The sequence below is a fragment of the Papaver somniferum genome, unplaced genomic scaffold (assembly GCF_003573695.1).
Source record: "Papaver somniferum cultivar HN1 unplaced genomic scaffold, ASM357369v1 unplaced-scaffold_10, whole genome shotgun sequence".
Lineage (NCBI taxonomy): Eukaryota > Viridiplantae > Streptophyta > Magnoliopsida > Ranunculales > Papaveraceae > Papaver > Papaver somniferum.
Genome location: NW_020618825.1, coordinates 8,455,972 through 8,483,931, shown reverse-complemented (window position 1 = coordinate 8,483,931; position 27,960 = coordinate 8,455,972). Strand labels below are relative to the sequence as shown.

The 27,960-nt window shown below is 37.3% G+C and overlaps 1 pseudogene; it reads right to left on the bottom strand.

The window, feature by feature from the left end:
- Positions 1-48: 48 nt before the first annotated feature.
- Positions 49-27,874, bottom strand: LOC113326274 (annotated as a pseudogene).
- Positions 27,875-27,960: the final 86 nt, after the last annotated feature.

The following is a 27,960-nucleotide window of genomic DNA, read 5'->3' as shown; positions in this document are numbered from 1 at the left end:
GAATATATACTCTATAACTGCATACATACACACAAGGCTGTCAAGATATTATAGTATCTTAACAAGTGTATCTGTGGCTGTGAGACCAACCAACGACGGAGTGTCAGGCACACATGGTGCTGTTGGAGGAGATGCTGGAATAGCCGGTAATTCATGTGGATGTTTAGGCAATGGAGACTCAAATTTGAGAACATTAAAAACTTGAGTGGCTGAAGGCCTTAGTTTATAATCAGGATGAGCACAACATAATCTTAAAACCATCAAGAGTTCCATTTCCAACTCATTGAATTCCATTTTTAACCTTTCATCCGCAGCTTCAGTGATCTTTGCTCTCCCGTAAAGGTCCCAAACCCACTCTACTAAGACTTCCCAATTGCTTGGTCAGGTTTTCTCCCACAATCAATTTCAAGTAAATCTAATCCAAAACTGTAAATATCGGATTATTTACTCGATTTACCAGTCTTAAAACATTCAGGTGCTAAGTAACCCCTCGTTACAGCGAGGACAGTCGTTTTAGAACCTCGGTCATCATCCACAAGCGTTGACAAACCAAAATCACCGAGTTTAGCATTAAAACTTGAATCTAACATTATATTATTTAATTTGGTATCTTTGTGAAGTACACATTCTTCCCACGCTTCATGCAGATACTGTAGATACAGAATACCGCACACTAATAACGCATGCGAAATACTGATTATCAAGACCAAGCAAAGACAACCGCGTACAACTCATCCAGAATGACGCATTTAGTGACGTCAGCCTAATCACGAGTAAAGTGTGAAGATCATGCGATGTTATAGAACATGTGCGAGAAGACTTGGTGTAAGCGTACGTTAATGACGCATGCCAGATCCGAAAATAAGGGCTTTGTTAACTGTCATCCACTATGTAAATCCCTATATAAGAGACCGAGCGACCATGTATTGGGAGAGATCTTTTTGAGAGCTTAGACAAGTAATTTAGGAGAGAGAAAGATTGTTTGTTCTCCAAGTTAGAGCTCTCTTATAATTTTGTATCCAAATTAAAGATCTAATGAATGTTCTTATGAGTTTTATGATGATTACTTGAGTTGTTCTATAGATTTCAATAAGGATGTGGTTGTAGGATTTCCTGCAACTACATTTTGGCGCTAGAAAACAGCTCGGAGTGATATACCCTGTTGGTGGAGTTTCTTGAAAACAAGTTAGAAGATCTTCGTAATCTTGGAAAAGTTTGAAAGTTTAGATCTAAAAGATTTCGTGAACAATCTTTGTTGTTTCAGAAGAAAAAAAAATCATCGTTAGTAAATTGTTACAGACAACAAAGATGGTGAGACAAGCAATTGCAGCAGAACTAGCAGTAGCAATTAGAAGGAGTAGAAGAATCGCTGGTAGAAGAAGGAGCGAAATCGCAGAATCGTCAAGGATGGAAGAAAGAAACAACATAAGAAATCAATTCCAAACTCATATTCAAAACTGACCAATGCAGAATAGAATTATCGATTACGATAGAGTAAGCGTTCATACTTCACAAATAGATTCAACAGAAGAAGAAGAAGAAGAAGAACAACAAAGGACTGCGGAGGAAGGACTTATAGAAGGAAATGAAGAGAACATGACAATCGAAGAACTTCGACAGAGACTGGTTGCAGAAAGGAGGAGAAAAGATGAAGAGCGTGCGAATCTAACGCGCCAGAATAATGAGTTAAGAGAAGAGAACCTAAGATTACAAGAGCAAAGATCAAGAAGCACCACACACTCAAGGTCAAGGTCAAGTAGGAGTACATCAAGACATAGAAGATCTAGTACGAGAGGTATTACACAAGAACCACCTTTGGATAACATTTCCGAGAACTTTCAAATAAATGATTATTTATACGATCCACGCGGTGAATATCACCTAGAACAACAACAGATTGATGATCAGTACGAACAACATGGCGATGAGAACTGCAAGCAAGAGAGTAATAGAGGTAATAGACATGAACAACAAGGCAAGCGGTATCGCGTACGTCATAATCAAGATGATGTGAGTGACTCAGAATAAGGGAGAATGATACTGCACAGAAGGGAAATGATAAGACATCAACGTGATCGCGCAGATGTAGATGAAAGACATAACACCACACATATTTATGCAAGAGACGAAAGAGAAAGGCGTAGGAGACGAAGAGAAGAAGCCGAAGAACAAGAACCACAAGAGGCGGTACGTCAGAACAGACGTGAAAATAGAGAAAGGAAAGCAAGGTTGAAAAGGCCAATGCAACAAGACCAAGTGGTGAATGAAAAGATCTTAAAAGAGTTAGCATAGGTAAGAGAAATGATGACAACAAGAAGAGAGGGAGGAAGACGACAATTGGATGAGGCAGATACAAATGACGGGAATACCACCTAAGTGCAATTTACCCGTGTTCACTAATATTTTCGATGGAACCATCTATGCTATACAGCACATAAAAGCTTATGTGATATCTTTATTACAGTGGGAAGATCATGATGCGGTTTTATGCAAATATTTTCCATCCGGCTTATCAGGAGAAGCTATGAAGTGGTTCGAGGGCTTAGCCACGGGAACAATAAGGTCATTTAACTATCTACAGTAAATATTCCTAGGAGCATATATCAGTAATAATGTATTACGCCCATGCATAGAGGAGGTGTTTGGTCTTCGAAGAAGGAAAAATGAGGGCCTGCGAAGCTTAACCATGCAGTGGAGAACTATGTGTAGTAACATGGCAGGTAGATTAGATGAGAGAAACCTCATACTAGCATTCATTAATGCACTCTTCGCAACAAACTTGCTATACACGTTGTTAGAGCATTGCTCGGTCGAACTCGCATGCGTTTCTATCTCAAGCATTTTTGTCAATGTTAGTGGTCATAACTATAAGTCTTGATTTCTAGTCTATTATAGCTAAGTCTCAGACTAGGATAGAAAGTGCAGTTGAGTGATGAACACGCAAGTGTGACGCATTTTCACCCATAACTATATTCTCTATGACTAATTTAATCACTAATAATCTTGTTTTAAGTATTTTCAATGAAATAAGTTATTTTGGAAAAATAGCTCGAAAAAGTGTTAAAGGCAACCAGAGGAACTGATAAAGGCACCCATCATTTCAGATACGGGCACCTAACAAATGGATACAGGCACCCTCTTCTTCTTCATTTGAAACAGATTCACATAATTTATGGGAGATCTTAAAGATTTAAAGAAAAGATATCTTCTTTCCTATTATACAGGAAGTTTTCATATCTTGAAGTTAAAGATGAGTTTGTTTTTATTGAAAAGGAGAAACAAAATCTGTGGTTTTATTTATAAATAAAAAAAGATAATATCCCCAGAATTTTATTATAGCAAATAGAGGAAGATTTGCGATAAATGGAGAAAGAAATTATTCCTGAGATATATTTCATTAAAGAGAAGATCTGGTGGAGTTCTGGAAGAATATTTTAAAATATGGTTGAGTAATGGGTTGTTGTGTATAAATAGGGTGCTAATAGGACCAAACAGGTATCCGGAGAGGGGGGAGTTTTGGAAGAGAAAAATAGTTGCGTTTAATTTTTCTTCATTTTTCACCATTGTAAACACTTTTCGAGCAATAAAATAATCTTTTAAGAGAATCTACAACATGATGAGCTAGACCTCTACACTGGGTCGACGGAGGAATCCGAATTTCATACATGGGTAAATTTATTTTATTTTCTATATGACTTTGGCACTAATTAAAATAGAATTATGATTTGAATTAATTAGTTATTATTTTATTTGATGGGTCATGCTTGCTTAAATGTTTGATGTCCCATGCTTATGATTTATAACTAATATTTTGAGAATCTACTTTGGAAAAATAAGAGTCAATGTTATTTTTATTAAGCGATAATTGTTGAGAATGAATAATTGAGCCTTATGATATGAATTCGGTGGAATCCTAGTCCCAGTAGCTCTCTTTTATTATTTTCGTTAAACCTTTAAATTTAGTCTTCACAAATCTTAGAGTTCGAACCTTTACAACAAAAATTAAAAATCTGATCATTTTGGCGGCGCCGATGCGGATTTGTTTTTAGATTAATTTTTAGGTTTATTTTTTTTTTATTTTGTAAAGTATTTTCAATTTTATTTATATTTTTTTTTCTTTTTTATGTGTTTCTTTTTGTATTTCTTTTTAGGGAAATTGTGAGGATGATGATTTCTTCTGGGGATACGTCATCTAAGATGACGCTGGCGGAATATAAGCGTAGAAAGTCAAATATCAGGAAACCTCGTCTGAGATGACGCTTGCTGAATATAAGCGTAGGCAACGGTATGGAGTTTTTGATCCACATGTGGTAAGTGAAGAATCTCCTCGAGAGATATATGAGAAGTATTATAAACACACACCACTTAGTTTGGACTTAAGATTGAGAATTCTGGAATGTAAAAAATTATATGGTGATAATGATCAGTCTTGTAGTAACTCTCTGGTCGAGACAGAATTTGTAGATGACCCTGTGAATGATTGTGTACATGATTTGTCTAATTTATTAGGGGAATCTATCTCGCAAGATCTTTCATCCGACTTAGAGGTTGTTTCTAGTCCCCTAGACTTCCAAAAGTTACCTAATTTAGGGTTAGAATTATGTGCTTCAAAAATTTTGTTGGAATACTTTGCATCCAAATACCCAGAGGACGTCCCTGTTTCTGATACCGTGCATGAGCCTATTGACAATTTCCCTGTCCCAATAGTATCCCCATATTATGTGCGATACTCACTTCCATGTGAAGTAAAAATTAGGTTTGAGGGTAATCCTCTATTTCACACAGTTTCAATGTCACCATATTTTTATAGCATAATTGTGAAGCTGTCGTTTGTAAATACTATATTTTGGGTTGATCCCCAAATTTTCAGGATGTTAATCTTTGAGAATCCATTTTTGTACATTCCAGTAGGTATATTTATTTTATTTTTATTTTGGTTTACTTTTTGCATTTCCCATCTTAATATTTGCGTTGAATGACTCAATTACATTGAGGAAAATGTAATGTTTAAGTGTGGGGGAGATGTTAACTTTTTACTTTATTTTTTCAGGAAATTCTTTGCAAATTATGACCAGCTGTGTAGCGGGTCTAAAAAAAAAATTATTAGGATTCTTAGGGTTATGACCAGCTGTGTAGCGGGTCTTTTTCTTTTTTCTTGCATGTTATGACCAGCTGTTTAGTGGGTCTAAAAAAAAGTTGATATAACCAGCTGTGTAGCGGGTCTCTTTCTCTCTATCTTGTTATATGACCAGCTGTGTAGAGGGTCAATTTTCTGTTTTAATCGAGGACTAGCAAAATGTAAGTGTAGGGGAATTTGATGAGCACGCAAGTGTGACACATTTTCACTCAGAACTACATTCGCTATAACTAATTTAATCACTAATAATCTTGTTTTAAGTCTTTTCAAGGAAATAAGCTATTTTGGAAAAATAGCTCGAAAAAGTGTTAAAGGAAACCAGAGGAACTGATAAAGGCACCCATCGTTTCAGATACGGGCACCCAACAAATGGATAGAGGCACCCTCTTCTTCTTCGTTTGAAACAGATTCACATAATTTATCCGAGATCTCAAAGATTTAAGAAAAAGATATCTTCTTGCCTATTATACAGGAAGTTTTCATATCTTGAAGTTAAAAGAGATAATATATTGATGAGTTTGTTTTTATTGAAAAGTAGAAAGAAAGTCTGTGGTTTTATTTATAAATAAAAAAAGATAATATCCCCAGAATTTTATTCTAGAAAATAGAGGAAGATGTGTGATAAATGGAGAAAGAAATTATTCCTGAGATATCTTTCATTAAAGAGAAGATCTGATGGAGTTATGGAAGAATATTTTAAAATATGTTTGAGTAATGGGTTGTTGTGTATAAATAGGGTGCTAATATGACCAAACAGGTATCCGGAGAGGGGGGAGTTTTGGAAGAGAAAAATAGTTGCGTTTAATTTTTCTTCATTTTTCACCATTGTAAACACTTTTCGATCAATAAAATAATATTTTAAGAGAATCTACAACATGATGAGCTAGACCTCTACACTGGGTCTACGGAGGAATCCGAATTTCATACATGGGTAAATTTATTTTATTTTCCATATGACTTTTGCACTAATTAAAATAGAATTATGATTTGAATTAATTAGTTATTATTTTATTTGATGGGTCATGCTTGCTTAAATGTTTGATGTCCCATGCTTACGATTAATAACTAATATTTTGAGAATCTACTTTGGAAAAATAAGAGTCAATGTTATTTTTATTAAGCGATAATTGTTGAGAATGAATAATTGAGCCTTATGATATGAATTCGGTGGAATCCTAGTCCCATTAGCTCTTTTTTATTATTTTTGTTAAACCTTTAAATTTAGTCTTCACAAATATTAAAGTTCGAACCTTATATTACAACAAAAATTAAAAATCTGATCATTTTGGCGGCGCCGACGCGGATTTTTTATTAGATTAATTTTTAGGTTTTTTTATTTTTTTATTTTGTAAAGTATTTTCAATTTTTTTATATTTTTTTTCTTTTTTATGCGTTTCTTTTTGTATTTCTTTTCAGGGACATTCTGAGGATGATGACTTCTTCTGGGGATACGTCATCTAAGATGACGCTGGCGGAATATATGCGTAGAAAGTCAAATATCAGGAAACCTCGTCTGAGATGACGCTTGCTGAATATAAGCATAGGCAACGGTATGGTGTTTTTGATCCACATGTGGTAAGTGAAGAATCTCCTCGAGATATATATGAGAAGTATTATAAACACACACCACTTAGTTTGGACTTAAGATTGAGAATTCTAGAATGTAAAAAATTATATGGTGATAATGATCAGTCTTGTAGTAACTCTCTGGTCGAGACAGAATTTGTAGATGACCCTGTGAATGATTGTGTACATGATTTGTCTAATTTATTAGGGGAATCTATCTCGCAAGATCTTTCACCCGACTTAGAGGTTGTTTCTAGTCCCCTAGACTTCCAAAAGTTACCTAATATAGGGTTAGAATTATGTGCTTCAAAAAATTTGTTGGAATACTTTGCATCCAAATATCCAGATGACGTTCCTGTTTCTGATACCGTGCATGAGCCTATTGACAATTTCCCTGTCCCAATAGTATCCTCATATTATGTGTTATACTCACTTCCATGTGAAGTAAAAATTAGGTTTGAGGGTAATCCTCTATTTCACACAGTTTCAATGTCACCATATTTTCATAGCATAATTGTGAAGTTGTCGTTTGTAAATACTATATTTTGGGTTGATCCCCAAATTTTCAGGCTGTTAATCTTTGAGGATCCATTTCTGTACATTCCAGTAGGTATATTTATTTTATTTTTATTTTGGTTTACTTTTTGCATTTCCCATCTTAATATTTGCGTTGGATGACTCAATTACATTGAGGACAATGTAATGTTTAAGTGTGGGGGAGAGGTTAACTTTTTACTTTATTTTTTCAGGAAATTCTTTGCAAATTATGAACAGCTATGTAGCGGGTCTAAAAAAAAAAATTATTGTTATGATTCTTAGGGTTATGACCAGCTGTGTAGCGGGTCTTTTTTTTTTTTTCTTGCATGTTATGACCAGCTATGTAGCGGGTCTCTTTCTCTCTGTCTTACTATATGACCAGCTGTGTAGCGGATCAATTTTCTGTTTTGCTCGAGGACTAGTAAAATGTGAGTGTAGGGGAATTTGATGAGCATGCAAGTGTGACGCATTTTCACCCATAACTACATTCGCTATGACTAATTTAATCACTAATAATCTTGTTTTAAGTCTTTTCAAGGAAATAAGCTATTTTGGAAAAATAGCTCGAAAAAGTGTTAAAGGCAACCAGGGGAACTGATAAAGGCACCCATAATTTCAGATATGGGCACCCAACAAATGGATAGTGGCACCCTCTTCTTCTTCATTTGAAACAGATTCACATAATTTATGGGAGATCTCAAAGATTTAAGGAAAAGATATCTTCTTGCCTATTATACATGAAGTTTTCATATCTTGAAGTTAAAAGAGATAATATATTGATGAGTTTGTTTTTATTGAAAAGGAGAAAGAAAATCTGTGGTTTTATTTATAAATAAAAAAAAAAGATAATATCCCCAGGATTTTATTCTAGCAAATAGAGGAAGATGTGTGATAAATGGAGAAAGAAATTATTCCTGAGACATCTTTCATTAAAGAGAAGATCTGGTGAAGTTATGGAAGAATATTTTGAAAAGATGTTTGAGTAATGGGTTGTTGTGTATAAATAGGGTGTTAATAGGACCAAACAGGTATCCGTAGAGGGGGGAGTTTTGGAAGAGCAAAATAGTTGCGTTTTATTTTTCTTCATTTTCACCATTGTAAACACTTTTCGAGCAATAAAATAATCTTTTAAGAGTATCTACAATATGATGAGCTAGACCCCTACACTGGGTTGACGGAGGAATCCGAATTTCATACATGGGTAAATTTATTTTATTTTCTATATGACTTTTGCACTAATTAAAATAGAATTATGATTTAAATTAATTAGTTATTATTTTATTTGATGGGTCATGCTTGCTTAAATGTTTGATGTCCCATGCTTACGATTTTAACTAATATTGAGAATCTACTTTGGCAAAATAAGAGTCGATGTTATTTTTATTGAGCGATAATTGTTGAGAATGAATAATTGAGCCTTATGATATGAATTCGGTGGAATCCTAGTCTCAGTAGCTCTCTTTTATTATTTTCATTAAACCTTTAAATTTAGTCAACACAAATCTTAGAGTTCGAATCTTATATTACAACAACAATTAAAAATATGATCATTGAGCTCAAGGATTTCATGACGATTCATCATACAAGTAGAAGAACTACTCAAGGAACCGGTGGAACTTCTCGACAAAAAGGTATGTGAAGACTTGAACTTATCGGTCACTCAAAAGTCTATCTACTCTATCTCCTACTCTTTGAGACAAGAAGTCGTATGCTATATATATAGACTTTGATTATACACATTTGGTATTTCTAGCCGAGTATACCTCGCCTATCTATATCTCGAAATATGTGTTCGTAAGCTTTTCGCTTCGATCAAGTTTATCTTTACCATGTGACGAAAGTAATGATATGTTTCAATCATCTTGAAAATTGCTTTGACCAGAAATGGTGTAACAACTGTATAACGTCCTCTAAGAATGTTTCAATGATTGAAATGAGAGTTTAGATTACATAACCAATGGTGGACATAAGCATTGTTGTGGAAACACATTTATGTATAAGTCTTATTCCTTGAACCAAAGATTGCGAACTTTGATGATCAAGAGAACCGGAAGAATGGCGTGATCCAAGTCCACGAACTCAGTCCGCGAACTGTCGAAGTTCTCAAACCCGAGAATTTCTTCTGGAGTTAATAAATTACTTGCGTGAAGCTAAGTCCGCGAACTCAGTCCGCGAACCCAGTCCACGAACCGGCGAAGTTCTCAAACCCTAGAATTTCTGCTGGAGTTTGTAAACTCTGCCCGGTAACTTAAGTCCGCGAACCTAGTCTGCGAACTTGAGAAGGTTATATATCTGAAGATGATTTCTGAACTTAAACTTAAAAAGACTAAGGAATGCAGTTTACAAACCGTGGCTATAAAAGTTCATGAACCGATTCAAGTGAATCAAATCATCTTTGCTTCAATTGTGTCTTGTGTAGTACATAAGATTTCCTTGCAATTGAAAAACTCTCTAACTAGTTCATTTGAATTCATTTGAACTAGTTATGGTGAAGAAGAACATGGTTGATATGGAATGCTCATATGCCTAACCATTTGGTTAACTATTGTTGAACCAACAAGTGCATACGTTTGGGTACAGTTAACAAACCTAGAAACGTGCATTGTCAAGTGTGTGTAACAAGCTAAGTTTTCGATCTAACGGTTGAGAAATATTAACTTGAATCTAAATCAAGTTTTCATCTAACGGTGAATATTGAATACTTTGCTACTAAGCTAACATTGATTGCAAACCCTGATTTGAAAGACTATATAAAGGAGACATCTAGTTTTGTGCAAAACTAATCCTCACACCTTACGTGTGATACTTGTTTGTGTGCTAGAGTCGTTTCTACTTTAACCTTTGGCTTTATTCTTCTAAAACCAGGTTAACGACTTAAAGACTTCATTGGTATTGTGAAGCCAGACCGATACTACTTTTATCATAGCTGTGTGATCTAATCTTGCATCTTCTATCGTACGAGTACAATCAGATTGATTTTCTTGAGATTGATATCTACGATAGGACACATATAAAAAGTAATCACAAACATCTTCGTCTCATTAATTGTGATTCCGGAACATCTTGTTTCGCTACTATATGATTAGGATTGTTGTGAGGTGATTCATAACTCTAGGCTGTTCTTCGGGAATATAAGACCGTATTATCAATTGGTTCCTGTTCACCTTGATTATTATCAAAAGACGGAACAAAGTCTTTAGGGTTTATCTATGGGAGACAAATTGATCTTTTGGTAGACTTGTCTGTGTGAGACAAATTTGTTTATTGTCAAAGCCTGCTGATGAGTGCTAAAAAGTGCATATTTCTATATATTTTTCTTGGCATTTAACTCATCTTTTGTGCATTAATTCTACATTTTATCCCATATTCTGTGTTTTCGTTGTTTTCAAGAATAAATACTTTTCTTAATTAATTTTGCATTTTTAGGTACTAAATAAAGCCTGGTTAACTCACGGAGCGAAAAGAGCAAAGGAACGGCAAAAGACTCTCGCTAGGAGGAAGGGAAGAATGATGTTTGCAAGAGCCGGATCAACGAGAAGTGGGCTTGAAGAGGAAGAATTGTTCTTAAAGAAGATATGGGCTTGGAATAACCAAGGCCCAAAACCCTCACCCAAATCCATTTCCTATATCCATACCCGTTTCCCTTTCTAGCCGTCAGATTGGATCATCTCAGCATCCTACGGTCGCAGCATCGCCGTACATCAAAGTCTGAAACTCCTGTCTAACACTACAGCACCTAACTCCATCTGGAGCCGTCAGCTTCGTTGTATCACTTAATCCAACGGTCGCTCAGAGCCTTCTTCTATCTTGCCGTCCGATTCATTTCATCATCTCATCATCCTACCGCTGAGCTTCGCAAATCATCAAAATGGATGCGCCCGCTCAACACCTAAGCATCAAACCCATCGACCCAAAACAAACACCCACTCTCTTCTTCCCCAAATACACTTCCCCCAAATTTCTCCTCTTCCCCCGACCATGGCAGACACTGCCATGTCTGCTCCGCCGTCTCCATCTCCACCACGACCACAAGGACACCACCACCATCACCTACCTCTTCCCTTGTCGTGTCTGTCTTGTTCTTAGCATTGATTTTTGATGCTACCAAGAAGACAAACATAACCAGGGTTTCACCACAGTGAAGAGAAGACAAAATTTGGGAGAAATTCGAGTAGAGGATTAGCAGAGGAGGAGAAGTACAAGCATGGGTCGAGTCTATTTGCATCAGAGGGTGAGTTAATTTTATTTATCTAAACCCTAATCCTGCTGATTTGGGGATTTTCAAATTAGGGTTTGTAGAAATTTAGGGTTTTGTAAAAACTATAAATAGGAACTGATGTAGGATGTTAAAAGGGTTCTTGGGTCATCCGAGAAACCCCCTAATTGGGTTAAATTCATATTCAGTTTCAATTTAATCTCATGTTTAGTTTAATTCCATGTTTATCTGTATCTTCATGTTAAGTATGTTCTAAATCACTGGTGCTAAGGTTGAGATGAAATTTAATTCCTGTTAGGTGGTAAAATATTAGGAAGGAATTCTTGTAGTGATCAGTTGCCTAGGGAAGTGATGAACTTAGTATGTAATATCACCTGTGATTGAGTGTGCCTTAAACAGACACTCAATGCTAGGGGTGATTGAGTAACTTAGCTCATTAACTTTCCACAAATGCATACCCTGGACTAAGGAAGGCATGAACCTCCCCCTTTTTCCATTAGGGACAAGAATATGAACTAGAATTGCTACTATCTAGCTAGGTATAAGATGGATTCAAGACCTTAGTGTTTTACTTCTTTGTCACTGTTTTACTTAGAGAACTCACTGCTCATTTCTCACTGCCTTAGGCTCATTGCCTTTGATTCTTTGCCACTGTCAATCTTTGCATCTTTGGCTCACTGCCACTGTCACTTACTGTCACTGCTTAGCTTAGGAAACTTCAACTACACACACAAGTCTCTGTGGATCGACCCGTATTTGCACATTAGCTTCAATCGACACCGTGCACTTGCGGTTATCATTTGTAGGATTTTTAGAAGCCTACCAAGTTTTTGGCGCCGCTGCCGGGGACTTGGCGCTGTGTGTTGATTTGTTCTTTGCTGTTTTGTTGCATTCACTTCCAACTTCAACTACACACACAAGTCTCTATGGATCGACCCGTATTTGCACATTAGCTTCAATCGACACCGTGCACTTGAGGTTATCATTGTAGGATTTTTAGAAGCCTACCAAGTTTTTGGCGCCGCTGCCGGGGACTTGGCATTGTGTGGTTGCTGTTTTTCCTTGCTTTCTTTTGCTTCTATTCACTTGCATATCTTGCATTTAGTATAATCATTTAGTGTAAGCATTTAGTGCATCATAACTTGCATTTTTCATCTTTGCATCATTTTCCCTTGCTGTTCTTGCTGTTCTTGACAGCTTCTGTTGAGCCAACAGGTGTTGCTGCTGCTTCCTGTTGCTGCTGCAAGCCTCTGCAGCTGTGCTGCTGCTGCTGAGCTTGCCACTTGCTGTTGCTGGTGCTCTTGTGCTGCTGTGGTGCTCCTGATGGTGCCAGGCCAAGACTCCTGTGAGCTGCTGGGCTTGTTGCTGTGCTGCTAAGGCTGAAACTTGCTGAACCAAAGCTGCAGCTAGAAAGAACCCAAGCCCTGAACTGGTGAAGCTGCTGAGCCTTGATTGCTACTGGTCTGCTCCTGCTGCTAAGCCTTGATTGCTGCTGCTGGTGCCAGAACTGCTGCCTGAAGCCTACCTGTGCTGCCTGGTGCTGCTGCTGTTTCCTGCCAGGCCAAGCCTGTTGATGTTGCTGAGTTGATCTGGTGTTGTTGTCTGCTGCTGCTGCTGTAGCTAGACCAAAACACAACTGGGCTACACAAGCCAAAGAAAATTGAACCAAAGCCCAACTGGGCCTTGAGTGTTGAAGCCAATGCTTAGGATGATCCAAAGCCCAACTGGGCTTTTGCAACCAAACTGAGCAGCTGGGCTGTGCTTAAGCAAATGTAAGCCTAAACCCATTAAGAGAACCCAACCTGTGGGCTTCCATTTTTTATTTGTGGGCTTGTAATAATTTCTTCCATTTTCTATTGGGTTTGTAATTTGAACTGAACTGTGGGCTTGACCCAGCAAAAATTTGAAAAACGTTTTTAGGCCCAAGTGGGCCTCGCACTTTGGCTCTCTGAGAGCCCAAAAATCAAATACCCAGATGGGCCTCGTGCATTCATGGGCTTGGTTCCCTGAACTCGTTAGTTGGGCCTTGTACTCAAATCTCTAGGCCGTTCGCTGGGCTTTTCTCACAGAAAATTTGAACCAGTTAGCTGGGCCTTTTATCCCATAAAACCAAAGTTTTCAAAACCCAATAAACCAAAGTGTTTTCTTTTCCCATTAGGTCCAAATTTTCTAAAACCCATTAAAAACCAAATTTCTTTTTCAAACCCGACAAAACCAAATGTTACCCATAAAAACCAAATTTTTCCCAAAAATCCGAACCCATAAAAACCAAATTTTGGGCTTTGTAACATAGTTACTTAGCTTTTGAGCCCAATCATGTCTAGATCTTGGTCTACAGTTGGGGAATACAACAAATCCCTTAGAGAACTTGCGTATGGACATACTCCACGTTATGAGCCTCCCATAGACCATGATGTCAATAGTTATAGGAATTATTATGGACATTTTCAAAGTCCCGAGCCTCAATACATGAATCCTAATAACTATTCGCACATGCATCATTCACCACAACGTGAAAATGAACATTTTGCTAGTGCCTCGCTCACACAATCATCACTGATCGATCAATTAGAAGCTCGAGTCACAGCTTTAGAAATGCAATCACATGAGGAATCTGTCACATCTAATTTTCTTAGGCAACCTGAAATCTATGCATGTCCCGCATGTGGTAGTTTAGACCACCCTGTTGAGAATTGTCATATTTTGCATAATTTTAGGCAATCTAGAGAAAATCCAAGGTATGAAATGCCCATAAATTGTGAGAATGGTAGTCATTGGGACCATAATCAATCCTTTGAGGGTTGCGATCAATATTTTGTAAACCCTAATGACCATGCACACATGTACCATTCACCACAATTTGAACATGAAGAATTTTGTACTCCCATGAATTTAGACTCCACCACAGAAGCTTTAAGACTCAGTAAGCAAAACTTTGATAGATCTACATCACGAATTCATGCATATTTAGATCAGATTTTGCTTCACCTACAAAAGGAGGAAATTCATGAGGAAATGTATGTTGTCCCTAATGAAGTGTCTAGTCCCATTCATGTAAATGATGTTGAATATGAACCTAATTTAGAGGAACATGAATCGACTAATGACACCACCACTGTTAATGAGGACCAATATGCATGCTACCATGATGATGATTATGATGATTATGATGATATGTTAGAAGAACATGAAAATATTGTGGAACCTGTTGGTTCAATAACATATGGCTTATCGCCCTCGACCTTCATGAATGTTGTTTTTTCTAATACTCATTGTAATTCATATGATTTTGATATTGACATGGGATTCGTACAATTATTCTGCGAAGATGAGCATGACATAGGAATAGTTGAATCTTCTGTAGACACTAATGCTAATATGCATGAAAATATATTTGATGTGTCTGATTCTCTACCTAGGTCACATTGTGATATTTCTCCTGATTTGCCAATGCATGAGAATAAATTTGTTGATGATGTTGATGACTCTGATTGTGATCTTGCCAATTTGTTTGATGATTGTGAGCATGTTGTGACACGTGTATAAGACTTAGGAGATGTTGATGTGATTAGTAATGATGTGCCTATCGTCCTACATAAGTCACAATCTGATGGCCTTCCACCCAACCTAGATTTGGTTTGTACCCATATTGTCAAACCGACTTTTCTGAGAGTCCCTAATCTAGGTTTGGAACTGTGTGCTTCCCAAGTCCTTTTGGACTATTTTGCATCTAAGTATAATATCTTTGAGGAGCCATAGTTGGAATTAGCATGTTTTCCCGTCCCTAGCACAGTTCACTTTGAGTTAGACCTTGTACATGATGAACCCCCAAAACTGCGAGATTTTGTTTCCAAAATTTTATCCATTGAAAAATCCAGGTTTGGGGGTAGCTCATTTTGTTTCACATCTTCACTTTCATGCCTATCATGTTATAATTGTGTGAAGCTGTTGAAACCTCTACACTTTTTCTTTTGGGTTGATCCTCAACTCTTTAGATTGTTAGTGTATGGTGAATTTTTGTATATAATCCAGTAGATAAAATTTCTTAAAAACCTCTTTGTTCCTTTTGTACATATTTTGCTAATCCAATATGATCTCGGCTGACATATGTTGGATTCTTGCCTTGAATAACGGAGTTCTAATATTGCTTTCGCCGAAATCGGGTATTCTCTTTCCTTTTTCTCTACTCAACATGATCCTCTTCATATGTTGTATTATAATTTTGTTCATATTTTGAAACATTGAGGACAATGTTTAGTTTAGGTTTGGGGGTGAAAAGTAGATACTTTGATAATATGCCATAATTGAAAACAAGAACTCCTTCTTTTTGAAAAAAATGAAAATGAAAATAAAAAATAAAAATTGAAAAAAAAAAAAAAAACATAAAAAAACATAAAAATGGAGCTCATTTACCTTGAAATGTTGACTCTTGTGCAAATATGTAATTATTAGGAGTCTTAGTCTAGATATTTAGGCACCCTGATTCTAGCACAATTCACATAGTGATAAGAAATTTGCACGCGCACGATCTACCAATACATGTATAGCCTCGATCTTCAAGGTGTTTGATAGGAAGTCACGATTGCCAATCACTTTAGAATACTGAAAAACTTGACTAGCTTGTTCTTTGGTTGGTTGGGATAGAAGGTGGAGGTTACATTAAGAAAACAACCATCGAATTTAACTGGGTGCATCAAAAAGGCTACCTCTTGCAAAGTGTCATGTAATCTTTTGTTTCCTTTTGTATATGTATCAAAAGTGTTTCTTTATCAAAAAAAAAAAAAAAAAAAAAAAGTGTATATATTCAGAAAAAAAATCAGAAAAAAAAATACAAAAAAATCAAGTATTTATCAATTCCATCCTCTCTTGTTCCAAAAATAAAAGAGAGTAGTCAATGTAAATAAGAGTCATGTAAAGAGTCATTTTGTTTTTCATTGTAATAAGCAAGGAAGGGTGTATGCCATTGATGTACAACGCGAGTAATTGTGAAATACCTCCAACTCATTCACAATTCTCGTAAAGTCCGGACAGCTAGCTAGATTTCGACCTTGGTTCTTAGCCTGAGAAACTATCTCTTGGTGATTAGTAGTCATAACATCCGATCTTTCTTTACACATGTGTAGATACACTTTACACTCTTATCACATGTCTTTATTTGTTATCAGTGCTAGGATTGTGCCTTTGATAGCTAGATTGACATCTCCATTTTGCTGTGAGCTTAAACTGACTTGCACATGTCACATTTGATGGAATCTGAGCTTATATTTTGACCTAGAACTTTGTAGGTACGTTCTAAGCAAACCTTCACGAGACTCAACTCGTCCACTAGGGACACTTAGTGGTTTAAAAGGCTTAGTGCATACGCTAAATGCATTCGAGAGACCAGCGACAGTGGTATAAGTAGGATTTCCTTAGTTTTGTTTTACTTGAGGACAAGTAAAATTCAGGTTTGGGGGTATTTGATGAGTGCTAAAAAGTGCATATTTCTATATATTTTTCTTGGCATTTAACTCATCTTTTGTGCATTAATTCTACATTTTATCCCATATTCTGTGTTTTCGTTGTTTTCAAGAATAAATACTTTTCTTAATTAATTTTGCATTTTTAGGTACTAAATAAAGCCTGGTTAACTCACGGAGCGAAAAGAGCAAAGGAACGGCAAAAGACTCTCGCTAGGAGGAAGGGAAGAATGATGTTTGCAAGAGCCGGATCAACGAGAAGTGGGATTGAAGAGGAAGAATTGTTCTTAAAGAAGATATGGGCTTGGAATAACCAAGGCCCAAAACCCTCACCCAAATCCATTTCCTATATCCATACCCGTTTCCCTTTCTAGCCGTCAGATTGGATCATCTCAGCATCCTACGGTCGCAGCATCGCCGTACATCAAAGTCTGAAACTCCTGTCTAACACTACAGCACCTAACTCCATCTGGAGCCGTCAGCTTCGTTGTATCACTTAATCCAACGGTCGCTCAGAGCCTTCTTCTATCTTGCCGTCCGATTCATTTCATCATCTCATCATCCTACCGCTGAGCTTCGCAAATCATCAAAATGGATGCGCCCGCTCAACACCTAAGCATCAAACCCATCGACCCAAAACAAACACCCACTCTCTTCTTCCCCAAATACACTTCCCCCAAATTTCTCCTCTTCCCCCGACCATGGCAGACACTGCCATGTCTGCTCCGCCGTCTCCATCTCCACCACGACCACAAGGACACCACCACCATCACCTACCTCTTCCCTTGTCGTGTCTGTCTTGTTCTTAGCATTGATTTTTGATGCTACCAAGAAGACAAACATAACCAGGGTTTCACCACAGTGAAGAGAAGACAAAATTTGGGAGAAATTCGAGTAGAGGATTAGCAGAGGAGGAGAAGTACAAGCATGGGTCGAGTCTATTTGCATCAGAGGGTGAGTTAATTTTATTTATCTAAACCCTAATCCTGCTGATTTGGGGATTTTCAAATTAGGGTTTGTAGAAATTTAGGGTTTTGTAAAAACTATAAATAGGAACTGATGTAGGATGTTAAAAGGGTTCTTGGGTCATCCGAGAAACCCCCTAATTGGGTTAAATTCATATTCAGTTTCAATTTAATCTCATGTTTAGTTTAATTCCATGTTTATCTGTATCTTCATGTTATGTATGTTCTAAATCACTGGTGCTAAGGTTGAGATGAAATTTAATTCCTGTTAGGTGGTAAAATATTAGGAAGGAATTCTTGTAGTGATCAGTTGCCTAGGGAAGTGATGAACTTAGTATGTAATATCACCTGTGATTGAGTGTGCCTTAAACAGACACTCAATGCTAGGGGTGATTGAGTAACTTAGCTCATTAACTTTCCACAAATGCATACCCTGGACTAAGGAAGGCATGAACCTCCCCCTTTTTCCATTAGGGACAAGAATATGAACTAGAATTGCTACTATCTAGCTAGGTATAAGATGGATTCAAGACCTTAGTGTTTTACTTCTTTGTCACTGTTTTACTTAGAGAACTCACTGCTCATTTCTCACTGCCTTAGGCTCATTGCCTTTGATTCTTTGCCATTGTCAATCTTTGCATCTTTGGCTCACTGCCACTGTCACTTACTGTCACTGCTTAGCTTAGGAAACTTCAACTACACACACAAGTCTCTGTGGATCGACCCGTATTTGCACATTAGCTTCAATCGACACCGTGCACTTGCGGTTATCATTTGTAGGATTTTTAGAAGCCTACCACCTGCGATTTTCGGTCGTAGCAACTCTTAGTTGTGGGTGAGATCAGCTAAGGGAATCAAATGCGCAGTATCCTGCTGGGATCATAGGAATAGGGAGTACAACTGTACCTTGGATCAGTGGGACACTGATTGGGGTTCAACTACAGTCCAGTCCGAAGTTATCTTGGAGTAGGCTAGTGTCTGTAGCGTCTTAATACAATGTGTGTTCAATCTGGACTAGGTCCCGAGGTTTTTCTGCATTTGCGGTTTCCTCGTTAAAAAAATTTCTGGTGTCTTTGTTATTTCTATTTCCACATTATATTTGTTTATATAATTGAAATAATACAGGTTGTGCTTTTGAATCAATAAATTGGAAATCCGACCTTCGGTTGTTGATTAATATTGATTGATCCTTGGATATTGTATTTGTTACCATCCAAGTTATACCTTGTATTTGATTAGAATTCGCAGTCCTTGCTTGAGTAAATCAAATCAAGAGTAGAGATATAAACTCGTTTATATACTTTTAATTGATTGAGTCTTGTTGATTCTCTTAAAAGTATATTCGAGTTTGTCCATACGGATTTCTAAGCGAAATATTGGTTGGTGTCGTTAGACCCACGCTTTTTCACACACATATATTCAGAATCAAAAATACCATATCAATGACAGAACTACGCGAGTACCAGGAGGAATACATCGCTCTTGAAGAAAAAAAGAAATAAATGGAGTCTTATCCTGTTGTGAACGCATGAACAAAAGCAGGGAATGCAAGTCTACTCCCAAAAATAACAAACACAGTTGCAAGCACATCTCAAGGAAGAAAAGAAAAAACGATGGTTGAAGATCAACAGAAGCTAGTATCTATAGGTAGTCGGGATCAAGAAGAATTTGAAAGAGAAAGACAATTCAATATTCGTGGAGGAAATGATAAGATTCAAAGACTTGATAACCATCCAGAAGGATATGGAGGTCAAAAACAATATTATAATCAAGGTAAAGGAAGTAATAAAGTAGTATGGGAGCACATAAAGATGCCACATATAAATACTGCAATAGACAAAATATGGGAAGCCATTATCTCAATGGAAGAAATACCAGCACCATCAAATATGGGAAATGAACCACCACCAGGGAGGAGAAGTAGAGAACTCTGTGTTTATCATCGCTTCCATGGTCACACAACAAACAACTGCAGGAATGTGAAAGAAAATCATACTAAGAATGATTGATCAGGGGAAGTTAAATCACTTTCTGGTACAACAACCGCAGAATTTACCACCACCACCAGAAGGTCGTGCACCAGGTGCGGAGACAGAAAGGAATACATATTTGATTGAAGTAGGTGCGAAGGCAAAGAATCTATATTGTAATTCCATAATACATCTATTCAAGAGCATAGAAGATTTCCATGATAATGTCTTGAGCCGAGTTTATGCAAGTGACAGTGATGGAAGAGAGATACTGAACCTTGCGAAGATATCACCCTTGAAGGAATGGAAAAAGCAACCTATTTCCTTTAACGCAGAATAAGTACCAGGAGGTGGAGAACCTCACGATAACCCGCTGGTGGTCAAGCTAGAAATAAATTCAAAAGCGAAAGATGATGACGATGGAGAGGAGAACGCAGAAACATGGGCCATCAATAGGATATTAATTGATCCTGACAGTTCAGTTGATATTCTGTTTTTCACACATACAATACTACGGGTGGTAGAGATGAGGAACTAATCCCATCAACTTATAAGATTTATGGTTTCAACGGAACAACCAACAAGCCAAAGGGGGAGATAACGATGCGAATTCCTCTAAGGTGCTTATCAACAGAAATCATATTCTGCATCGTTGATATAAAATCACCTTATAATGCTCTGATAGGAAGACCATGGTTACATAGTATTCTAGGAGTGACATCCACTTTCCACCAATGCATCAAGTTTCCTATACCTCAAGGTGTTGGAGTAATCAGAGGAGATCCGAACGAAAGTAAAACATGTCATGAGATTGATGTTGAAAACAGTGAAGAACGTGCAAGCAAGCAGAGAAATTTGAAGAAGCAGATACAGGAAAGCCAGAAAAGAGAGCGATTAATGGTAGATGTTGTAAGTAAGGAAAGTGAAATAAGAAGGATTTCTATAAAGGCGACAACATCCGCACAAGAACACCAAAGAAAATTTCAAAAAGGAGATTTATTATTGAGGCAGAAACCGCCATATCAGAAAAATAATAAAAGAAGCATGGATAACATATGGGAAGGACCATACATAATCAGAAAGATAGTTGGGGATGGAAAGTATGAGTTGGCAAATGATAAGAAAGGAGAATCATCTAATGAGCTATGGAGTCAGATGTATCTGAAGAGATACGGTCTTTACGGCAGTTCTCGCACACCAGAAGAAATGGAACTCATGCGAATCAATGTATTGGATAACATAAGCGAACTTAAGGAAGCACAGAAGGAGAAAGAAGCAAGCAAGAAATCTCAGATGTAAAATTTTCTAGAAAACAATCATCAATCATGCGAATAAGAAAAGAAAAGAAGATCGCAAAATTGTATTAATCATAAATATTATGAATGTGATAAAAACCTTTTCATTATGATGATATTACACCAGAAAAACGCAAAAATAAGACCTTATAATAAGACCTTAATAGAAGGCATCAGAAGTAAAGACTCCAATTAGGGAGGCTAGGTATCCAACCGTAGCGTGCACCCTAGTTCGCATACAGCAAGAGGCAATAATAAGACCTAACGCGCGTCACAATTGGAAAAACTTAGTTAGCATGGATAAAGTGAAAGCTACATCGACCCTGGATCTTGAGTCATGGAGATTTGGGGTGAAATAAAAGCACATCCAGGAGAGGCACCTAAATTGAAAAATTAAGGTGACAAGGTCTCTCCTAAGGAATGCAGAAACTCGATCAAGGCGCCGAGGCACACGGTTGAGTCAAGAGTGTCTGGGGCATCTGAAGCGTACCTGGACGATCTTGACAAGTCTTGACTATGATGTACTCAGTCCGAAGAAACCCAGTTAGGGTGCGGTCTTGTAACCATAAGCCATATAGGAAGAGGGATAAGAGACCGCGAAAAAAATTGGTTGTTGCATCACTGGATGGGAGGATCCCACCCTAACCCGATAGGGGTAAGCCTCCTTGAAGGGGAAATCAGGGGGAATATGAGGACGACACCCTCCATTAGGAAGCTGAATTGTGTCAAAAGACGCAAATATCATGAGTGTTTTTACTCATGGGAGTATTAAGGCTTGTCGTATTTGCGCGTCAGTAAAACTTGAAGAGGTAATAATACTAAAATATGATAAGGCGAGATCAACGGGCCGTTACACGAACATGTAAAGGCCTCCTGTGATATCGTCGCACAGAAACAAAGTCATATACTAGGCAAAATAAGACCTTTAATTAGGAAGGCAAAATAAGACCTCATGAGAAAAATAAAACAGAAGTTAATAATCATTGTTTTGCAGGATATACTAATGAGAGAAACTAAGCTTGCGAATTTAATCGCATACGGAAAGGGCATTTCCCACAAGAAGAAATCAACAGATACATAGATGACAAACAATAAAACAGAACATAGCTGAGGAAACAAAATAAGGTACACTCGTAAGATGAGGTAAAACAAAGTAATTGAGACAAATAGATACATAATAGATCATCGCACAAGTTAGACACACACATATATGATAACAAATAATCTTTTATAACTCGATCCTTGCTTAGTTCAATCATTTGATGGCCACTAACAGAGGAAGGTATTGGAATGCAAGCATATAAAGGAGTGTTATTCGCCCCCAAATGATAGACTTACACATAGGTTATTTGTCTTCATAAGTAAATATTATTATATATGTTATTATTGCCAAGTCAACTCCAACTGTTACAAAGAACAATTTTTTATAGATGCAGATATATCACAAGGAGAATTTACAATAAGAGACCTTAAATAGTTTTCATTGAAAAAAGTAGTTTCAAAAGTTAGGAAATATTTAATGTACAAAGAACTGACAAAGGATTTACAATCGTGACAAGATACAAAGGATCTGCAACAACAAAGAGCTACTTCTCGCCTATGTTATCTTCATCAGTTTAAGAACCACTATCTTCTTCATCAATCTCCTCATACTCCTCATCTTCTCCTTCTCTATCGGAGATATCAGAACTTTCTTTGTTAGAAGGAACATCAGCAAGATTATACTGTGAAAGAGGAATGCCATTATCGGCACAGACTTTCTTAATAGTCGCATCACGGACGCGAATAACATCCTTACTATTATTGGAAACAGTGATAACCAACTGCTTCTTAAGCCTGCGATATTTGGAGTCACGAGCGGTAAGCTTCGCCTCAAGACCCTCATAAGCGGCAAGCTTTGCCTCCAGATCCTTAATTTGTTCACGGAATTCCTTCTCAGCCTCTGCGAAAGAAGATCAAATGGTTAACTTCGCTTAAGAATATTTTTCGAGAAATGACAAATAAATAAGTATGATAAACAACCTTCTTTATTAGAAATAATATCCCTAACCAAGGAAGTATGATCCGATTCAAGGCTAACATTTATAGACAAATCATTCCTAGCATTATCCAAGACCTTAGCAGCCCATTCAAATTCAGTATCACTCTCTATAAGAAGTCGGGAGCGGATCAAATTCCCTCGCTCAACAAGTGCGTCTTTTTCGCTTATAGCATGATCTCGCTCTATTTGAACTTGAAGGATGGTTTCTTGAAATTCCTTCAAAGCTTTAGCACATTTGAGAGCAATCTGATCCTTCTCATTAATAAGGGTGTTAATTATTACTTCTAAAACCTTAATCCTTTCTTTGGATTCCAAGAACCGACGTTTAAAACCATTACTTGTAGACAAAGCACTCATGTGATCAGTCTTAAGAAGTTGGTACTTAGCCTTGAGCTCCTCCCAGGAAAGGGTTTTTATTTTGTCATCAGTAAGGTTATTTAGAGAAGCATTAAGATGATCAAGGAGAGTATCATCATTGACATGATGATTTAGGGAGCGAAATAAAGATGATGCCTCATCAGTAAGGATGTAAATCTCTGCAAGAATATACAATTACAAGGCGAGCAAAAGATACGAACAAACAGATTGGCAGAAGAAATAAATAGTTACGCACCAACTAGATGATCGTTTCTCTTGTGAAGATCGGATATATGGTTCTTATAAGAAGAAACGTAAGTCTCTAATTGACTGTTGTTCTTGCGAAGATCAGATGCATCATTCTCATGAGTGGAAACTTCGATTTTGAGTTTAATATTTTTAGCCTCGATCTTACTAAGTCTCATGTGATAGTCTGATGAAACAGCATAAGACATGCGGGCCATCTGCGAAGACATGGGGTGAGTATTAAACATCATCCTCATCAAAGACATCAAAACATCATCTGAGAAAATGTGAAAGCATAAAGATCACCAAAGAGCCAAGTGAATACTGGAAGCTTGGGCTCAATTCCGAGGCAACTCCACTAAGAGATTCATCCTCCAAGGTGTGGGCATCACATATCTTTGCAACCGTTTCACACGCGCGAGTTAATGGCTCATTTCTAATTTCTGACATGGAGTCAAAAAACATGCTGGATAACTGCTCCATAGAAGAAATGACTGAAGGGTATTCAGTGAGAAGGATATCATCATCATCGCTAGAGTGAGAACTTGAAGAATATGGAAAAGGTGCTTTCCTCTTCTTTGAAGGATTCTTGGAAGAGGGTTTAGAAGAAGTCTTCTTTCCGCGAACTACACCCTTAACTTTAACACCTACAGCTTCGCCAGAACCACCAACCTCTCTAGCTTCAACCTTCGCACATAGGTGAAGATAAGAAACAGAGGCAACAATATTTTTAAAGTATGAGAGAAGGTATTTCTTACTTCGTCAGTGATCGAACGTAGCGCTTCCAACGTGCTATGTCTCCCATAAGTCCTTAGATCCTTCTTCAACTTGGTAATCTGAAATTCCTTAAAGATTACCAGAGCAAAAAATAGGGTGAATAATGAAAAGTAAACAAGCGAAGTCATGAATAACATACCACAGTCTGTATATCTATCAACCTGAACTCCCAAGGGTTGTAAACAGGAAACCCTCAGGAGAGGATTAATTGATCCATCAACATTAACACCAGAAATGTAAGGTCCTTTTAGGATGATGGGGAAGACATTCCAGCGATCATCCTTTGAATGTCGTGTGGAATTGTTGGTTTTGTCATGGAAATCAACATCTCGCATGATTTTATTCTCTTTTGCAATACCATCCTTCCTTTGCAAGCGAACGCCCCAACGAAATGACTCATGCTTTACGATAAGAATATCATAGTGAGCGAAGAAATTCTCTACCATATACTCTTCAGGATTGATATCTAAGTCCGCATACTCCGCTTTCCTAGCCTTTTTGGGGTAGAGGGATTCTACTCCAGCCGCACGACGAGCGTACTCTACCATAATTCTGATGCAATCACCGCTCAGTTGATATACTGCATGTGAGAATCTCGTATCAGAAAGGATCCTATAAAATTAAGGAATCTGAGGATTATAGAGAGGAATGGGAAGCCCAGCGAGGATTTTCCCAACTGAAATGATGATCTTTTGGTCATTCCAGCGATCGAGCGAGAACCACCTGTGGTTAAGAGTAGAAGTGGATTTTGAATTGGGAGGAACAGATAATGCAAAATCCCTATTTTTGAACTCCTCTTGAATCCTATCGAATTCTCCATTGTTCTTTCAACCAACTTGAGGCATTTTTTTGGTATGGGAATGAGGGATAATGAAAAAACGATATTCAAAGATGATCAAATAGATCAAAAAGTAGGGTGATGATCAAAACACGAGAAGTAAAACACGAAGATGAAAAGATAAGAAGAAAAGGGTAAAAACAGGGTAAGATGGTGATCTATTTTAAAAGGTTAAATCAGAAGAACCACAACGGAATCATGAGAACAGTAACAGAAGAAAACAATAGTTACAGAGAGAAAAGGAAGAGAATAAAAAAAAAAAAAAAAAGAAGACAGTCGAGAGTAAATAAGAGATTTACTCCCGATTTCCAAGATATTTACCCCATTAGTGCGATGATTGAAAGTGAAAGGATAAGAAGAGGCGGTTACAAGAAACGTGTCAGATAATGGATGGTTGAAAGGACACGCGTAAGTTAACATGCCTAAATTAGGGAAATTTGTCGTCAAAAGAGAATATGAAAAGATAAACGGGTGTGACAGAATAAATTAAGGTTTCTCATATCGCTCTCTTTATCAAAAGAATGACATGAGAAGAGGCAAAATGTAGATACAAGAATACCGCACACTAATAACGCATGCGTAGTACTAATTATCAAGACCAATCGAAGACAACCGCGTACAACTCACTCAGAATGACGCATTTAGTGACGTAAGCCTAATCACGAGTAAAGTGTGAAGATTATGCGATGTTATAGAATATGTGCGAGAAGAATCAGTGTAAGCGTGCGTTAATGACGCACGCCAGATCCGAAAATAAGGGCTTTATTAGCTGTCATCCACTATATAAATTCCTATATAAGGGACCGAGCGACCTTGTATTGGGAGAGATCTTTTTAAGAGCTTAGACAAGGAATTTAGAAGAGAGAAAGATTGTTTGTTTTCCAAGTTAGAGCTCTCTTATAATTTTGTATCCAAATTAAAGATCTAATGAATGTTCTTATGAGTTTTATGATGATTAATTGAGTTGTTATATAGATTTCAATAAGGATGTGGTTGTACGATTTCCTGCAACTGCAACTACAGATATAGCACTGAAGAAGCTAAACAAAGTGTTATTTTGTACCTAACATCCCAACTGAGACCGTTCTCCCCTTGAAATAGATGCTTATCCAGGCTCCGGTTTGGCATGAACTCATAAACTAGAAGCAAGTCATTTCGTTCGTGGCACCATCCTATGAGTTGGACCAAATTTCTGTGTCTTAACTTGCTAATAATCTATACTTCTGATGATATTCTTTTATTCCTTGTTTCGATCCTCTCGAAACCCTCTTAACAGCAACATTCAAGCTTAAATTGCTTAAAAATCCCTTGTAAACTCCCCCGGATCCTCCCTCCCCAATTTTTCTACTTTCATCAAAGTTATTCGTTGCATAAACCAGGTCGCTATATGAGAACTTCTTTGGTCCCGTACCTTTCTCAAATTCATTGTCCATATTGGAATTCTCTTTATCGTCATCAAAGTTCTTTGAGCCCACCAGAAAACCAAAGCTAAACAGAACCCACAACCAAAAACACCCAAACCAACCACAAGACCCACTACCAATCCAATTTTGCTACCACTTCTTCGTTCGTCATCTTTACTACCATTTCCTCTATAAATATCTGAAAGGTTTTCCTTATTGGTTTTTCCTTCATTGATTTCTAAAGTGGAACTGAATTGCCAAGAAAGGATTCTCTGAGTTTCAGCCGTCCAGCCAGCAGACCCTGAAAACCCAACCATAATCCTTTGGGGTAGAACCTTGCTTAGATCAACAATATGATACAAAATTGATTTCCCACCAAAAACAGGATAATCATCATAAGCTAGAAAAACACTTAGATTTTTCGTAGTCGAGTTATAACTTACCTGAGCATTAGCTGTTCTTCCATCCTTCATACTACTATTCCACGACACATTAGCCACAGATACAATCGAGTTAACGTTGATACCAACGTGGTCAGGACTTGGATCCCATGCGTTCTGAAATGTGTCAAACTCAACTGCAACAACTCGATTCTTCCGCGGGTCATCAGCCCTCTCAGAAACGAATAAAGCAAGCGATCCAACAGAGGATCTAGGAGGAACTTTTGATCCGAATGGAGCCAAAAAGAAAGTGATACCATCACCATTACCTTTAGCTTCTATACTTCCTATGATAAATGAGAAGTGTGTATCAAAATCTGTAAGACTTCCCGTTGCTGCATCCCAAAGTTGTATAGTTTCTGAATAAGTAGCCCAGCCAACACTCTCTAACCGATTAGGAGTACTATCTATATCCTTGGTTAGTTCGATGGCGTTGTTTTTCTCCCAAAACGTATCGTTTTGGAATTGTATATGAGAATCATTTGGTGTGAAATGTGGGAAATCAAATGAGATTGAATTTGTAATACTTGGATGAATCAATAATATTTTGATAATTAAAACATAAAATATTGAAGAATAAAGATGAGAATTTGTTGATGGGTTATAGTAGAAAGCCGTTGATGACGATGATTGAGTTTATTCAGTATAAGATAAAGATTAGAATTTTCTGTGATCATGGTTCATTCTTTATCCGTTATCATAAGTCAATAATT